This window comes from Centruroides sculpturatus, unplaced genomic scaffold (genome assembly GCF_000671375.1).
Source record: "Centruroides sculpturatus isolate CEXI.00-Female unplaced genomic scaffold, Cexi_2.0 scaffold632, whole genome shotgun sequence".
NCBI lineage: Eukaryota > Metazoa > Arthropoda > Arachnida > Scorpiones > Buthidae > Centruroides > Centruroides sculpturatus.
This window is the reverse complement of record NW_019384887.1, coordinates 284,161-297,109: the sequence shown is the minus strand read 5'-3', so window position 1 is coordinate 297,109 and position 12,949 is coordinate 284,161. Positions and strand designations below refer to the sequence as shown.

General features: G+C 31.2%; 1 protein-coding gene across 1 annotated transcript in view; it reads left to right on the top strand.

The window, feature by feature from the left end:
• LOC111631130 (adenylyl cyclase-associated protein 1-like) overlaps nt 1–12,949 on the top strand; it is a 59,869-nt gene that overhangs the window by 18,925 nt on the left and 27,995 nt on the right. The gene's annotated exons all lie outside the window — the stretch shown is intronic.

Below are 12,949 nucleotides of genomic sequence, written 5' to 3'. Positions count from 1 at the left end.
CGGATGATAAACTCGTTCATTTCTGTTGTCCATTTCATCCGTTGGCGTGGTTTTCCAGCCTTTGTGGTCTGTGGATGCATTGCCACAGAAACACCAAGGCTAGGTTGATTCCTCACATCTGTTGAGGGTATTCCAGTAGCCATGCTTGGGGTGGCGCTGCTTTTGCCATCAGTAACCAAGGGAGACTGTGAGCCTCTGCCTAACCCATGAACACGGACCTTGTTAACCCAGGCAACATCTGAGCCGGTATCACACTTTGATCTGGTTACTACCATGATAAATATCTCCACAGAATGTGGGTGTGGTCACTCTTAGCTTCATTTCTCCCCATAGACCTTACTGGCATGGGTGTCCCTACCAGGAGCTTGTGCTCCAGCCTGCATTGCTCTATGGTTCAGTAAAATTACTGGGCTCTCCCACCACGACCAGGTGGTGACCTCGGGAAAGTTATTATTATTATTATTATTTTTAAATAAATAAATAAATATATAGCTTTTGAAAATTAGGTCCCCTGATTATGGAGCACTAAATAACATTTTTATTTAACAACACCTCGTATTTACATCAGAGTATCTATTTCATCTTCCTGGATGATCCTGATATTGATACTTTTCTTCAATACTGAATATTTCTTGTACTTGATACTTTTCATCCAATATCGATATTGGTATCTACTGTTCTACACTCCCACACTCCCCTTGCCATACCTGCCATAGGCTTACCAGCAAGACACTTCTCCTTATTGTTACAAAACAGCATTTTACAAAATTACAATTTAAACATCAAATATTAACAAATACAATAAACATAAAATAAACTGTATATATAATTAACAATAAGGATCATATAAACAAATATTGTATATAATAAAATAACTGATTAGAAATTCCTTTAAAACAAATTATAAATGGCACTAAACAAACATCATCAAAACAAACAAGCATTCAGTTATAATTACAGTGACCATATTTTTTTGGGAAAAATAAAGGACATATCGAAAAAAATCAAAAAATACCTTATAAAATTCATAAGTTTATAACATTTATTACGAAAATAGTAGCATACAATAATGCATACATTAAAATTTTAAACAATCTGAATTATTACACATACACACATTGTAAAAATTTAAATAACATTAATTTTGATACTTTTCAGTAGAATTATTTTTTTTATAGCGCCGTTTCACGCTTTAAAGTCATAAAATTCCATACAGTTCATTTGAAAGTTGTATTTGATGGAAATACATGCTTCTAATGTGCTTACTTTTAAATCAGTTTTTTCATTCGTCCACATATTATTCACCAATGAAAATATTCGTTCAACGGGGGCATTAGATCCAGGGAGACAAAGAAAATTCTACGATTTTACAAATGTTTTTGAAAACAATTTCTTTTGCTGTAAAATGTTCAAAAATCTCAATCCACCTTTGATGGCAGGGCTGGTTATTCTGTCACCATTCGTCGATCTTTTCGTTTGTGACATATTTTTTTACACATGAAACTTCATCAAATAATTCACCGTCGAGTATATTTACGGACCAATGATTCGAAATAAAGATATAGCTTTTCTCTACTTTCGCCCACAAAGGGATTTCGCATAATGTGATCCATTCAAACACCTCTATTTCAAAAAAAAAACATGTCCCAATTATTTAGATAATCTATGCACGTTTGATAAAATGTGTACACAGCATCATTGCATTTTTTGGCTTGTATATTTTCTGATTTTTCTAATGCTAAAACCACTTTTCTAATAACAATAGGAAGAAACCCCTGGTACTGTCAGTGGGCCGTTTGGTTGGCGACACACTGCACTACTGCGCTCTATGTAGCAATGCAACACTGGTCGTGATGGCGTATACAAAACTAACTTGTTCAATATATTATTAAAAAAAATGTTTTTAAACTTTGCATCAACTTTACAAAATAAAGGACAAAATGCTTATTTTAGAAAATAAATAAAGTTAAAGGACAGAGCAGTGAAATAAAGGACTGTCCTATTAAATAAAGGACGTATGGTCACTGTAGTTATAATCAACCAGATAAAATTAACCACAATGTATCAAATTTCTAATTTCAAACATATTTTTAAACAACTTTAGTTATTTTAATAAAATTATTTTTATTTTGCACTATTTTGTAACACTTATCTTGAAAAGACCAATTTTCATCTTTATTCATGTTCATTATATGTAAAATGTTATCAGTTTCATCTCTTAATTAATCGCATTCAAGCAAAAATACTCCAAAATATCCACATTTACATGTCACTTTCAACTAATGAAAACTGATACAATTTTTGCTGGGACTCTCCAGCTCCACTCAACAACTGGGTATTATAATAATTTGATTCTATCCAATTTTTACTTACTCTTTGTTTCACTGAATGGAAAAACATTGATGTTATTCTACACTTAACTTCCATCTACTCAGCCACAATGCCAATAATTCTTTATTTATATTATATTTAATAGTTTGTTTTTATATTATCAACATCAATACTAAAATCATATTCAAGGTCTTTAATTAATTAAATACAAAACTTTGTTTTTTTTTTCTTATTTTACTAAAATAATACCAATTCATCATTTTTATATCAATCAGTAAACATGTGACCAGAGGGTTGGCACCTCTTTAGTACAGTCGACCCCCCCTATAACACGGTAGATACGTTCCGTTCTTTATGAATCGATTTCTTACGAGTCCTTGCCAATCACAGCCTGACACGTGTGAAGTTTACGGACTACAGATGTTTGAAAGGTTTTCTTCCATAAAATTAATTGATTCTAGACTAATTCGACTCAACATTTCCAAAATACGTATATTTTTTTTGGGAATAATCCGTATAAACTATGCTATAAACAAAAAATTGTAGGATTACTTACCGAGTGTGCACCATTCAACATCGTCATTGCTCAAGCTTATTTTCGTCGCAGAGCAACACACCAAACCGCGGCCGTGATTTCTGATAAGTTATTTTTCTGCAAAAACTTCGTTGAACTTTGGAGACATCATTAATATAAATAATTTTTATGGCCATTGAATAAGAAATGTTTCTTTCCCAAGAAATGTATAAAAGTACAGTACTGTATTAGACTTATGGTACCTAATTTACATACTGTACAGACGATAGTAAACAACTTACTTGCCTAAACTCTCCGTAGCGTGGCGCTGGACGGCAGAAAGTAGTTCGGCTGCCTGATGACGTTTTACCGAATTATAGGAGTTTTTTTACCAGGTTTGTACAGATACTGTCGCAATTTTTTCACCGTCTTATAGGAATCGTAATTATAGGAACCCATGTTATAGGGGGGTCTACTGTACCTCGTCAGGTCTGACACTATCGTGTCTTGGATGACACTGAAGCCGAGACGGTGTATTGATAGATTAGAACATGTCACACAAGCAGCTTCATATGCAGACAATCAGATTCTGGATGGAGGACTGAGAGACAGCCTGACAGAAATAAAGTACACAGATACAAAAGTTAACAACTACATAATCGTTTATTTTCAACGAAGAGAAATACACGATACAATATACAATAGATATATTAGGTTATACCGGCTTAGCCTATCCTTCTGGTGGTTGCGTGAGAGAGTTCACATGAGATATACGTGGGGATAAATACCTTGTAGCGGATCTTGGTTGCAATGTTCTGAGGGTAGAGGATCTTGTAGGAGATCTCGATCTGTTGCGAGCTGGTTGGACAGAGAGGAGGAAAGTTCTGGAGGACAGTTCTTATTCCGACAGTTCTGAGTGAAAAATGGATATTATGGCCTTAAGTGAGGAGGTATTCGAAAATGAGGTATCCTAAGGAGCACAGGGTATCTGTAAATTAGAACATGGAAAATGAGCGGCCTTATTGAAGGACTGGCAATGACTGTCTAACTTTGTAGTTCCTTGCTATATTCAACTGATGAAATCGAGACAATAGGTCGGGAGGTTGAGAAAGAGTTGCTTTTACTGCTGAGAACTTAACAAACATTTTACTCCCAGATGTGAAAGTTGACAGTTATCTGACAAAATTTTATTGTCAAAACATTCTTATGATTTAGTTATGTAAATAAATTACATATTGCTGAGTCTTACAAACAATTAGTCAATATTTAGAGAGCAGCAGTAGAAATTGTTCTATATCCTTTTGACATCATTATGAAACTCTGAGTCTTCATAAACTTATCTATATGATATTTTTTAATAGAGTTCCACCTGCAATAGTTCTCAATTTGTAAAAACAATGAAGTGCTTTATTACACACATCTTCAACATTATTTAAGCATTCTTCATAACATATACCCAAATATTTTATAAAATGTAACATATCCAATCTTATTATTATCCAATTTAATAACAGGCAGTTACTGTTTTGCAAGATGCCCTTTCAATAACATTCACTTAATTTTCTTGACAGACAAAACCATATTATTAGACTTTAACTACTCATTAAGAATCTTTAGAGCAAATTGTGACTTTCCCTCCAATTTTCTGTGGCTATCTGCAGCTATCAACAACACCAAATTATCTGCATATGCAGTATGAACAATTCCAAAGTTTCTCAATATTCTCAAACATCCATCAAAAAACAAATTTCACAATAAAGGTCCCAGGACTGAACCCTGAGGGCAACCCCTTGTTACATTCTTATACACTTTATTGATGCCTTCAACTAATACAACCTTTCTATTCTCAAAATAATCAAGAATTATATAATATAGATCTTTAGGACAATTATGTATCTTTAATTCATTTAGCATTGCAGGCCACCATAAATAATCAAATTCATTTTTAATGTCAGTAAAAATATCAACATATTTATTATCCATAGTTTCTATATTATTTTTAATATTGAGTAAAGCATTCTCTGTTGACAAATGCATTTTAAAACCATATTGTTTGAACTAAAAATTTTACAAAATTATTAATAACCAGGTGATGATTTTAGAAAGTGGCATTTGTATAGAACTAACACCAACTGAAATCCACATTACTGGTTAAAATTGAAATAAACTAAAAATAAATTAACAAAACATAAAATAAAAAAGCAGTCTTCCAATGAGAAGATACTGACATGATACTGAATATAAAATTTCTGTCATTCAGAACAGCTGAAGAGCTTGCAGTTTTTATTGCAAAGATCCCAGAAATAAATAAAAGGAGAGAAGTGATTGACTTGGATCCCTGGATTTGACTTATTTTGTCCAATAGCTGGCTCTTGTAAAACTACCAATTTGTCTTCTCCCCATGGCCCAAACATGTTCTAGCTGGGTGGAGTAAAATCTATGCTTATTATCCATCAAGGACTTATAGGACTAGTTTCTACTTTTTTTATTCTATTTAATCTTGATGATTTATTTTGTTCTTGTTAATTTATTTTCAGTTTTAATTTTAACCAGTAATGTGGATTCTGACTGGAGTTCTACACAAATGTGTCTAAAATTTTCATCTGGAGGTAGATAATTTTGTAAAATCTTTAGTTCAAATTTTTTGTGTTTGAACTTAAAATTGCACAGCTGCCGCTGTTCAAAATTGTAAGAAGAATGAACAGTTGTTCTGTTTGAATGTTAAATTGTTAAAATTTGAATATATGGATCTGATGATGATATTTATAGATTCCAAAAAGTGCTTTGTTACATTAAAAGTTGACACTGTGTAATTTTAGAGGTTTTCTGATTTAGCACAAAGTACATTCTGGATCTGAGAGTGACACTATTTTTTTGAAATGCTTTCCCTTAGCTGCTAGATGGTAAATGAATATTTGAATTTGAACATAGAAACAAGAAATATTGAGAAATTTATAATTATCATGGATGCAAGTTACATTCATGATAATTATTAACATAATCAAATTAGCTGTTTATGCTGCCATATTTATTTTTAATCTCACAAATATAAATATTAGTGTAATTAGAGAGCTAATTTAATATATAAATAAAATTATATATTATACATTTCCTTAATTCTAAGCTTTGTTTTTGTCTGAAGTAGATAAGTAGATGTTTTGGAATTGATGGTCTTATAATTCAAAACAATAATCATGAGCTACACATTATGTGATGTGTTATGCCCTAATAGACAGATGTTTTTGGCTAGACTACTTAATGGTTATATTGATTTTGAATGAGTTTTGCTGATTTAAAATCAATTTGTGAATGCTCATTTAAAATCTGTATTGATTTTTATTAAATGTACATTTATTTTTTTTATTAAACATAGGCTTAACTTTTAGAACTATTTTATCCCATATATTGTAAGCATTACCATGTTGTTACCTTAGAAACATTTATAGCTACTTCTGACCACTTTCTTTGTAGTTCTGATATTCAATCAAAATGATTTTTCTTCAAATTGCTTTGATGTTTCCAGTCTCTCTCACTAACACACTTTTTTTTCTATAGTTTTTTTCTTTTTGAATTTTAATTAAGGGTCTTCTATAAGTATTACTGTTATTGCTTTAGCAATTTCATCATGAGCCTTATCTTCATTCCATAGTGCAAGTATGTTGTCTTTTTCATACCTGGCAAAATGCCTTTTGATTTATCTATATTTGTAACTTCTATAATTTCCAAAATCATATGCTTTGTATAAGTGAGGACCGAGACACGAAATATGGAAAATAGCATATTTCCTCCGTTTACTGTTTCAATTTATTATAACATTTACAATTTCTATGATGTAACTTTATTTTAAAAAATTATTTTTTATGCAAATGTTGTTCCTTTATTTTTTTAGATTTGTTACAATATAAATTATTATTATACATCCTGATTTAGTATTTTTATTATTTAAGTCACTTTTAAATTAACACAAATGCCAAATTTATAGGAGGCTTAACCATCTCTGTTAAGCCTCATTCTCAGTGTAGTCTTAATTGCTTAACTATGTATACTACTAACTAGACATTTGATAATCTTTTGTAGTTTATGTTTAGGGGTGTTTGTAGCCAGCTAATTTTTTGGGGGTGGTCTTAACATGGTCAATAGAGCCATGTTTTTGTGAACATTTTTAATTTATACTCTTAATTCATCATCCTATATATCTGAACAAATGTGTTAAACAAATATATAAAATGAGCCTGTAATATAATTTTTATAATAATAGTTTAAGTATTTTTTTAAATCAGCAAATGTGTGTCAGTTTTTACTTTCCTGGCTGTTATATAACAGAGGAAAAGTATAGCATTCAATCAAAAAATGAACCCCCAAGATTTTTACATTTTTGGACTCATGACATATTGAAATGTTGAAATGCAAAAAAGTTCAGGGTTTTTTCTGTTAATATGGATGTTTGTGTGGCAGGAACAATTTGGTTTACAGTCTTTTTTTAAGCTTAATAACTTCTGTGCTTTTTGTCAACAATTTTTGAAATTTTGCAGGGAGGTTTGTTTGTTAGGGAATTGATCTACTGTATTAAGTTTTGGTGATTAAAAGTTGAGGAGGTGGGGAGATAAAGAGGGTAGTGTGTATCTCCAATAGGGTCAGACTTAATGACAGTTTTACTCATTATTGACATTTACAATTTTTTATAAAACCCATCACTACTCTCAAAAGTAATCTTTTTGCCATTTTATAGTAGTTAATATCATATTTTATTAAAAAACTTTTTATAACAGATGGCACCACCAAATGTTGTTGGAAAAGTTAAGCAACTCATTGCTGGATTTTTATTTTTAGTGTTTTACATTTTCTTATCTAAATATACAGACTTATTACATTGTTTTTGTGACACATCTTTTGTAAGTCTGAAATGTTCAGGTATACACTTCAAAAATAAAATACAGAATTGTTGAAGTAAAAATCCTAAAATGTTAGTTAAAAGAATGGAAATACAAAAATAAACTTGAAATACATTTTTGCACTTTATTTATCAGTTATTATTATTAAAAATAAATAAATAAATATATAATACTGGAAATGTTTGGCAGCCTAAAGATTTGATTGTAGCAACCTCTGACAGTTTGGGTTAACTTGCATTCTAATTGGTTTAAATTAATCATGTGATTTTAAAATCTATAAAATAGATGGGAAACTTTCTACACCTCTCTGTATATTTAGACCTCTCACACAATCCAGATGTTTGCCAGTTTAGGTAAAACCCTGACATTGAATGTCATCCAGATGAGAAGCAGTGCATTGTGAGGCATGAGACTTTTCATAACACAGACATGGTGAAATTTCTATCCAGATAACTCTGCTTGGATCTTCCTACTACTAGTTCATGGGTCCAATGTGGATGTTTGCAAACTAACAAAGCTTTGGAGCAAATGCATGTTTTCATATGATCAAGGCAATTAGCTGCTGTCTGGGCATCTTTTGATTAGCTTTTGTGCATACTCCACTGTTTTGTCAATTCCATCAGGCAGCAAAATTATAGAAAGTTTTATAGCATTTATTTTTATCTCTTGTGATGACTCATAATTGTGTGGAAACTCCAAGAGGCAGTCTTTTTTTCCATCAAAGAGTGGACTGACATTTACCTGTTGTACTTATTTTTTGTGTATATTTTTGTATATTGAAATGCTTTTTTTTTTAATTCTTTTTCTCATCTCCATCCAAATATTTTTTGGTGAAGGCTGTATGTTTATTGTGGAAATGTTTTGCAACATATGATTTTTTTACAAATCTTTATCTCAACACCAGAAAATATTAACAAAAACTCTTCCTAACCTGTTACCGGTGTGTTCTCCTCCTCCTCCTACAAAATTGTAACTAACATAAGTAGCTCTTTACTAACGTTTTTGAATCCCAATGACGGTTCTTCAGGTATTTTTGAATCTCTGATGGAAATGCAGCTTGTAAAACATCCAATTCGAAAATATGTAGCTACATTCGAATGCACACTTTCCATTTATGTCTTTGTGTGGCATGCGCTGTCAATTCCAATATGGCTGTCATAAATTACTGTTCATAAGAGCCTGTCACATTACTGATAGCATAATCTCTTCTTTATGATTGATGCATTGATTATCCATAAGGTTAGCTAAGTATATGCTGACTGCCTCCAGCCACTTGATATGGTGTATGTGCCATGTGGTGGGGATAATTCTGGCTTTCTTAAATTCGGGGTCGTCAGAGATTCAAAAATATCTGAAAAAGAACCGTCATTGGGGTTCAAAAACATTAGTAAAGAACTACTTATGTTGGTTACAATTTAGTAGAAGGAGAATGCACCGGTAACAGGTTAGGAAGAGTTTTTGTTATGATTTTTTTGTTGTTTGACAGTGTCTTACCATATATCAAGCATACTGGTAAGCCACTGTCATCAGCAGTAAAAGCAAATGAATCTGCCCAAGTAGCATTAAATGTTCTGTTTTCTTCAGAAATTTTCCTTTTCTTTGATTTATCCATGATTTGCCTTCCTGGAGTTTAAAAGCTTGACAAATTGCATGCTGCTGGGTGTTGCACTTTGCTGGTTGTGATGCATAATTTGAGCAACAAAAAAAATTAAACACTTTATTTTAATGTTACAAGAGCACAATAATCTTAAAATTTAGAATTGCATTTAAAAAAATGAATGAACTAAAATTAAATAAATTCAAATGAAATATTCGCTACTTATTTTCTAAAGCCACAGGGAGCCGCAGCAGATAGATGAAAGTACCACATGCAGCTCAAGAGCTGCAGGTTGCTGACCCCTGGTCTGGACAAACACCCAGATTATGTGAAAGTGGCCCTAGTCTGAGGGAAAGAGCAGTGAGAGAAGATAATTTCAAAAAAACTTCTCTTTACCACTTTGTTTTTATTACAGCAATATCTGTTTAAAATTTCAAGATTGTTATATATTTTTTATTTTTTTTATAATGCAAATTAAAAACTTTTTACTCACATGTTTTACTGTTATTTTAAAACTACTGTAATTAAAATTATCTGTATTATTGTTTTTAACGATCTGTGATTAATTGGGGAGACTATTCAACAAAATGAGATTGTGAACTTTTCAGATTTTTGGGTGGTTGCCCAACAACTTCAACCACCTAGCTACACCTTAATATTTTTTTATACTGATTTAGTAATTTATTATTACATTAATTCTATTCTATTTTGTAACATATATTAAAGCATTTGGTTTTTATTTTTACTCATTTTATTGCAGAATTTTTTTATTGCACTTGTTCTAATTTAAATGCCTCTTAAACAATTTTTTAGTTTTGATTATTATTTATTTTACTAAATATTGATGCTAGTATTTATTATAATTACATGGTTTGAATCTCTCATTATGGTATTCTTCACAACTTTGCTGTGATAAATACTGTTAAAACATGTATAAACATAAAATAAACTATATAAAAACAAACATTTGTGTTTTGTTAATTGTATTAATTATATTTATGTATTGAATTTTATTAGTAATTGAAATAATTTTTTTTCATCTGCCCTACCATTTTCTGGGTCCACAAACCATTATTGCTAGTAAATACTAACAGAACTTTGGAAATTTAGCTTATCAATGATTAATATGAACATGAAAATATTTGAAAGATGAATTGTTCATCCAGATTTCCATACCTGAATCTAATATTACCTATCTTGAGGAGATGCCTAATAGTTGGTCAGTTTTCTCCCTGAACTTCACTTATTATTCTTCCAGTACTGACAATAAATTCCATTCTTTAGATATAATTTGTAGTTAATATTTATATATAATGTCGTTAAATTAGAAAATGATCATATTTCCTCATAATTATCTGTATTAACATCTGTTATATGTTTGATAAATTATAACCATATATTTTTTTATGTTAAAGCTGTTGTATAAAAACTGATAGGGGAAACACAACCTTATTTACAATACAAACAGGAATCATACAGGAATGTCTTCTTACTTTTCCTAATTCTGATTTCAATGCCTTTCATAATGAAAAAGGCACTAACCAGACTGGACACAGCAGTCATGTGGAATGTACATCTGTGTTTTATGGACTTACAAGTTAGACTTTGCGGCTGACATTATTCTGGCCGGAATAAAAGAACATTTGCAATGGATGACAACCCAGCTTGATAACATGGCCAGAAAAGTAGGATTGAGGATTAGTATTGAGAAGAGACACTATGCAAATCAACAACAACAATTCTGCTGATTGTTTAAATTTGTGTACAGCATAAAAATCATGTTGCTAAATTCATCTACCTAAACAGCATAATAAGCTATAATTGGGATGATGTCACTGAGATCAGCTGTAGAATTGGAAAGGCCTCTGAAACTTTCCAAAAAATGCACCCCAAATGGATGTCAACATCTATCAGCATCCCCGTTAAGATCCAACTATTTGCTTCAATCATTCTGCTAGTGGCAACATATTCAAGACATGGAAAATGTCAAAATGTCTTCAGAATCTATCCCCAAGCTAATTATTTTCCAGCTGAGATGCCTATGGCAAAATTTCAAAATAAATTGTTGTGACTATATTACAAATGAAATCCTAAAATGGTGATCATCACACCCTGCATAACACCATTAAAAAGCAACAATAACAATTAGCATGTCGTGTCACTAATGTATTAGTCAAAAATTCCAAAAAAAAAAAAACCCCACACTAAGGTGGATCATTCCAGATGGACACTAAGGAAAAGGATGACCATGAAACACCTGGCAATGAACACTGTTGAAGGACCTATAAAACCTAAATATTATGTGGAGCAAACTGGCTATAGATCAAAATCGCTGGAGAAAACTCATTGCCCAATATGTTTACCAGCATAGGAGAAACAGACTATTTCTTTATATGACAAAATACAAGTCAGTATATAAAGATGTGAAATCTATTTCACCTCTCTATATACTCAATCCACTCACTGTATGTTACTGGCTGAATGGATGATTGCCAAGACCACCCTTGAATAAAAAAGTTAAGGCTATCATTACCCAGTTTAGTTAGAAGACGAAGCTGGAAGCCCTTAATACTTTATCCTTATATCATAATTTGTTTCTTTACCAAGTATATATCAAACTTTATGAAATTTGAAGTATTTTTTTTTACATCTGAAATATGAAAGTTTAACTTTTATTTTGGACATCAGTACATGGATAATTTTTTTAATGAAATTTCCATTTTAACAAACTTCAATTTATTCCACAAGGTGTTTTGGATAATCTACGAATTTATTAATTTTTAAGAACTTGTGAGTAATGTCTGGGAATAAATTTGAAATGTTGGATTGACAGCTAAGTTTTTAAGAAGAAATTTTCAGTTTGAAAGATCGTTACCGCCCGGACTTTTTTCGACATTTGATTTTCCCCATCTTTCTTCAATGATGATCGTTTTACTTTTTATAAAATTGTACATTAATTTAATTTAAAATAAAAAATAGTCCTTGTAAGTTGACATAGAAAGAAATCACTCGAAATTGTGTGTGTATTTTTGGTTATTTTTAAAGTTTTGGCAGTGTTTAGTGGCTGGTATATAACTGAGTTATTACGTAATATCGACGTTTACGAATGTTTCACCGTATTTTTTTCATTACAAATAGAAGCAAAATCTAATTTAATAAATTTTTATTTCGAAATAAGAATAAGACCGTTATTAAGTGAACCGTTAATACATCTGAATTCATGCGCTTAGATCAAACACCTGTCCAAAGTCTTTATATGCAGAAGCGTATTCATGTGTGCTCTTGCAAAAATAAAGTGGGCGTGCTAGCTATGCCCAATATGACTGCATTATTCGTTGGCCAAGTTTTATAAATGAGTTACTGGTATTTATATATATTTTCTTATGTAGGTGTCTTTTCGAAACTGTTTGCAGTATTAGTTATGTCATTGCAGATGTTAAAATAATATATTTTTAATAAAAACTATTCGTTTAGCAGAGTTGGCACAATACGCGACTTATTTGTTATCATTACGTGTGTATTAGCTATACGTAATGAAGGAATGATATTGCTTATATCATATTAAAGTTTACGTAATTTAATTAATCTACCGAAATCACCCCCGCTGTATTCCAT